The sequence below is a fragment of the Diabrotica virgifera genome, chromosome 6 (genome assembly GCF_917563875.1).
Source record: "Diabrotica virgifera virgifera chromosome 6, PGI_DIABVI_V3a".
Taxonomy (NCBI): domain Eukaryota; kingdom Metazoa; phylum Arthropoda; class Insecta; order Coleoptera; family Chrysomelidae; genus Diabrotica; species Diabrotica virgifera.
The window spans coordinates 151,994,944-152,001,081 of NC_065448.1; positions in this window are offsets into that span (position 1 = coordinate 151,994,944).

A 6,138-nucleotide genomic window follows, 5' to 3' on the forward strand; every position below is an offset into this window, starting at 1 on the left:
AGTGGCGGACGAGGGTAGTTATAAGGGGTAAAATTCGCGGGTTTTATTATTTTTTTTGTGGCGCTCATGATGGAGATAGTGCACCTAAATTTGGGAGTAAGTAGGTTATGACGTAACTAAGTAAAATCTTCAGGGGCGGAACGCTGCTTGTGGTACAAAGGGGTGGTAGGCAGGGGTGAGTATAAAAATATATCGGGGTTTTTTTGCCGTTCGTGATCGAGATAGTGCACCAAAATTTGGGAATGGGAATAAGTAGATCATGATATTACTAAGTAAAATCTCTAGGGGCGGAACGCTGCGTGGGGGACAAATGTTGTGCCGGGTCACAAAAAAATAATATACACTGCTACTTTGACCCCTTAAAACTACCCTCATCCCCAACTCTGGTTTCCGGCTCTGGGGATTTTACTTAGCCAAGTCATGGTCTACTTATTCCCAAATTTTGGGGCACTATCTCAATCTAGCACGTCGCAAAAAACCCCTTATATTTTTTATATATATTTACACCTACCCCCACCCCTTTATCGGCCACGCAGCGTTCCACCCCTGGAGTTTGTACTTAGTTACCTCATGACCTATTTATTCCCAAATTTTGGTGCACTATCTCGATCATGAGCGTCACAAAAAAATAATAAAAACGGCGATTTTGACCACTTATAACTACCCTCATGCCCAACTCTGGTTTCCGGCTCTGAGGATTTTACTTAGTTATATCATGGTCTACTTATTCCCAAATCTTGGTGCACTCTCTCAATCACGAACGTCGCAAAAAACCCTTATATTTTCTGTATTCACCCCTGCCCCACCCCTTTGTCGGCCACGCAGCGTGCCACCCCTGGAGATTTTACTTAGTTACGTCATGACCTACTTATTCCCAAATTTTGGTGCACTCTCTCGATCATGAGCGTCACAAAAAAAAATAATAAAAACGGCGATTTTGACCCCTTATAACTACCCTCATCCCCAACTCTGGTTTCCGGCTCTGGGGATTTTACTTAGTAATGTCATGATCTACTTATTCCCAAATTTTGGTCCGCTATCTCAATCACAAACGTCGCAAAAAAACCTTTATATTTTTTATATTCACCCCTTCCCCCACCCCTTTGTCGGCCACGCAGCATTCCGCCCCTAGAGATTTTACTTAGTTACGTCATGACCTACTTATTTCCAAATTTTGGTGCACTATCTCGATCATGAGCGTCATAAAAAAAATAATAAAATCCGCGACTTTGACCCCTTATAATTACCCTCGGCCCCAACTCTGGTTTCCGGTCGTTGGTGAAAGTCATGTACACAACTAATTCAACATATCCCAGTATAGTTTTTCCATATTACTTATCACGCACAAAATCCGCTTCTATCTCTCCGACTATTTGTAGAAGGACTCTAGACGAATCTAACCGTGTATACCTGATATCCGGGAAAATTCGAATTTTTAAGTACTAGGCTTCATAATTACGATCAAATCTATTTCCTATGGAAAAACGGTTTTTCAAGCTCAATAATTCCTGTAATAGCTTCAGATATCATACTTGACCTTAGATGCATCGGATACTACTTGACAATACGTTTCAAACTCATGTTTAGTGATCAAAATCGGTTAAGCCGTTTAGAAGTTATTAAGCTACAAATGTATAATAAAATTAACGAATATTCCCGAAATGGTTTATGTAGTTGTAGTGGTTACGACGCTAAATTTGATCTGGCAACGGGTAATCCCAGTTCATTAACCGGCCATCCCAATATTTTTTTCAATCTATTTCGAATAGAAAAAAAATCTAGTGTACATTCGATGGACACTAGATCATTTGGGAGATAATGCGACAAAGGCGACCATTTATAAAGCTTAACGTGTAATCGAGAAAAATTGCATTCAACTTCATACGTTTAATTTATAAAAAACTTTGAAAAACTCCTGATACAAGAATAACAAACCGCTAAACGCCGTAAAAATAAGTGGCGCATACAATATTCCAGCTACAAAAGATCTGATATGAATATTACGTGACGCGAAAATGTATTTTCATTTTGATACAAAATAAAATTTTAGTTTTATTTTAAACGATTTTTCCATAATATTTGCTAAATTTGAAGTAAATGCGCCACAAAAGAGTTTCAAATTTCAAACTGTATCAAAGTTACTCTTTTGTGGCGCGTTTACTTCAAATTCAGCAAATACATATTATGGAAAAATCGTTTAAAATAAAACTAAAATTTGATTTTGCATCAAAATGAAAATACATTTTCGCGCCACGTAATATTTATATCAGATCTTTTGTAGCTGGAATATTGTATGCGCCACTCATTTTTACGGCGTTTAGCGGTTTTTTATTCTTGTATCATAATTACTGTAGAGCTTTGATGAGAAATATGATAAAGATCAATCCGAACTAAAAAAATTTACACATGTCATATTATACAAGTGCAAAGGACCCCGCAGAAACCTTATGGGAGATGGCTCTCTGTCAAATGCTCTGAAACTTTGGGTTCTGGTAGTCCTTAATGTGTAGAACAAAAGACTCAATGGCAGTGGCGTAGCTGAAGATTGCAGGGCCCCCGCGACAATTTTTGTGGGCCCCCGTATTATAAACATAACGACAACTAATAACAGTATAATTACTAAACTATGTGTAAATGACGATATTTGACCTTTCTTTAATAAGTCTTCATTAGTTAGTGTTAAAAGATTTTTTGGGAATAGGTAGACATGAAAACCTATTATACATGTATCTTAATCCGACAAACTTATTAGTAAGTCGTTGCAATATTATATCTAAATTTACATTGAAAACATTAACTACAAAACTTTTTTTGCTAAAAGTTATTTTTTCGTCGCAGCTAAGCTCATCGTAAAATTGCTTCATACGTTTTATCCGTTTATTTTTAAATTCCGGTATAATACCCCACTATTTTGCTATTCCTACTGCTTTTGCTAAAGTTTAGGAAAACGAATTTGTCATTTCTAGAAGATTATCAAGAGTTTTTTCAAAAAGTTGAAGGGCGACCGTTAACTCTGCCGTTTAAGATTGCAAAAGTGTTGATGTTAGATTAATAATTTTAAATATTTTAGATTAAATAGTAATGTTAACGACAAATTCAAAATTATTCATATGCTCTAATAATGCATTAACTTATAATTTTTCATCGTTTTTTAGATAGCAATGAAATTTTCGTTAAAGATTTCATTACTTGTCGGAAAGCTCGACGCAAAGCCATAACAGCATCAGGTCTGGATGACCACCGGGTTTCACATAACGTTTTAAGTGTTGGCAAACGCGATGGATCCAAAGTCATAATAGTACATGGTAATAGTAGATCCTATCTTTTAATACTTGCACTAAAAAACATAATCTTTTAATTATATCCTAAAAAAAAACTCTTGTACACCAGCAACGGCATCATTCAACATTAGGTTCAGCTTGTGTACGGAAAGGTGCTTTGATTGTATAAATTTTAAAATTTCATTTACAAGACCTTCTGTACTTTGGTCTAACATGCGAATAAATCCCAAAAACCTTTAAACAACTTCTGCTTTAGAAGATAAAAAGACACTAACAGAAAGGGGAGTCGACAGACACATAATAGAAGTAATAAAGGATATGTACAAAAATAATACAAATACAGTAAGAACCAATAACGAGGAATCCAGAGAATTTTCTACAAGTCAAGGCGTCAAACAGGGATGCGTGCTGAGTCCACTGCTATTCTCAGTGGTACTGGATGAAGCGATAAAGAAAGCCAAGAGAAGAATGAGAAAACTAACATTAGGATACTGGCAAATGAAACAGACTCAACTATCGGAGCTACTATTTGCAGACGACATGGTATTGATAGCAGAAAACAGAGAAGACTTACAGAACAATCTTGAAATCCTAGAAGAAGAACTATCAAACATAAATATGAAAATTAATACAGAGAAAACAAAAACAATGATAATTTCAAATACGAGGAAGACACACGCAATAGAATTAGACGGGAAACAACTAGAGCAAGTGGAATATTTTAAATACCTAGGAGTAATAATCGAATCAAATGGTAAACAAGACATGGAAATAAACGAGAGAATGGGACGAACAGGAAGCTTATTTAACACTATGAAAACAACATTTTTTGGGAAAAAAGGGATACCGGAAAAAGTAAAAACGGCAGTCGTTAAATCAGTAGTTAGACCAACAATCATGTATAGCAGCGAGACATGGACATTGACGGGGAGACAAAAATCCAGAGTCAATGCTATGGAAATGAGGTTCCTGAGGAAAATAGCAAACAGAAAAAGGACAGACAAAATACGAAACGAAACAATTAGACAAAACCTAAAACTAGAACCAATCAATGAAAAAATAGTAGAAGGACAACTTAGATGGTTCGGGCACGTGTGTAGAATGTCGAACGAGAGGCTAACAAAACGAGTGTTCGAAACGAGAGTGCAGGGGAAAAACAAAAGAGGGAGACCAAGAGTTATGTGGGTAGATGAAATCAGGAAAGAAGTCGAGAAGAAGGGATTGACATTGGAAAGTGCAAGAAACCTAGCGCAAGATCGGAAAGCATGGAGACTACAATGCCAAACTCAACTCCACCAGCCTTACACCTAAAGGTAGAAAGGCTTAGGACTAAGTAAGTAAGTAATAGTAGATCCTATCTTTTAATACTTGCACTAAAAAACATAATCTTTTAATTATATCCTAAAAAAAAACTCTTGTACACCAGCAACGGCATCATTCAACATTAGGTTCAGCTTGTGTACGGAAAGGTGCTTTGATTGTATAAATTTTAAAATTTCATTTACAAGACCTTCTGTACTTTGGTCTAACATGCGAATAAATCCCAAAAACCTTTAAACAACTTCTGCTTTAGAAGATAAATTATTTTCATCGCAAGTTACATACCGGAAAATAAGATTAAGCTGATCGTGTTTCGAAACATCTTAAGTGGTATCAAAAATTATTAAATAGAAACAATTTTTTTATTATTAATCAATTTGTTTTCAGTCTTAAGCCAGCAAATTTATAACTTATTGTTTTTATCGATTAATTTAGCTAAAACAGGATCATATTTAGCTAGTAAAAGGACCACCGACAGAAATTACCTTTTTGAGATTTACTTTCATCTAATGTACCAACATATCCACGAAAGTACGAAACGCTAAATTGCACCCGAAGCAGTAAGAGTTACGTCAATTACCCGCTTCATTATTTCCTTCCAAATTTGCTATTTTGAGGCTTATACGGAAAATATGTTTTGGTCCCCAATTTAGAGAGAGTAGAAGTATTAGGCTTGAAGGCTTTAAGGCCCCGACGTTTTGCGGGCCCTGCGGGCCTGTCAGCTACGCCATTGCTCAATGGGCGTAGCTCCAAAAGTCATGGTTTTAAGATATAAGCCTCTGAAGTTATAGGTACAATGAGGACGTTTGAGTTGGAATGAATTCATTTTCTCGAGAATGGGCGACTCTGCAGATAAATTACGAATCAGGTCGATTTTTATTTTTAAATTATAATTTTTTGGCATATATATACAGCGTGTCTACTTAAGTTGGAAACATATGGGAAACTTTTTTATTATTAATTTTACGAAAAAAAGTTATTCTTTATAAAAAGTTCTGCATGCCCCAAAACCTAAGATTCAATCATCAAATATCAAATTTTCTCAATATTATACGAGGTATGTCAAAAAATATGAATTTCGGTAAAGGGTAAAGTATCTTTCATTTCTCTCAATATCGAAAATTTTTATGATAAAAAGTCGTTTGGAATTAAAAAGTAAGATTAAATATGCAATTACATGCTTCTAATTAAAAAAAAATTTTCTCAAATTTATGGATACTCAACATCGTTTTTAATTATTACAAATATGATAACTCGTTTATTATTCATTTTACGAAAAAAAGTTATTCTTCATAAAAAGCTTTGCATAGTCTAAAACCTAAGACACAACCATGATATATCAACTTTTATTAATTTTATACGAGGTGTGTCAAAAAATATGAAATTCGCTCAAGATTTTAGTACCTTTATATTTCACAATATTTCAATTAGAAGGATGTAATTGCATATTGAAACATAGTTTTTAATTCTAGATAACTTTTTTAATAAATGTTTTCAATATTATGAAAAATAAAGGTACTTTACTCTTGAGTGAAAT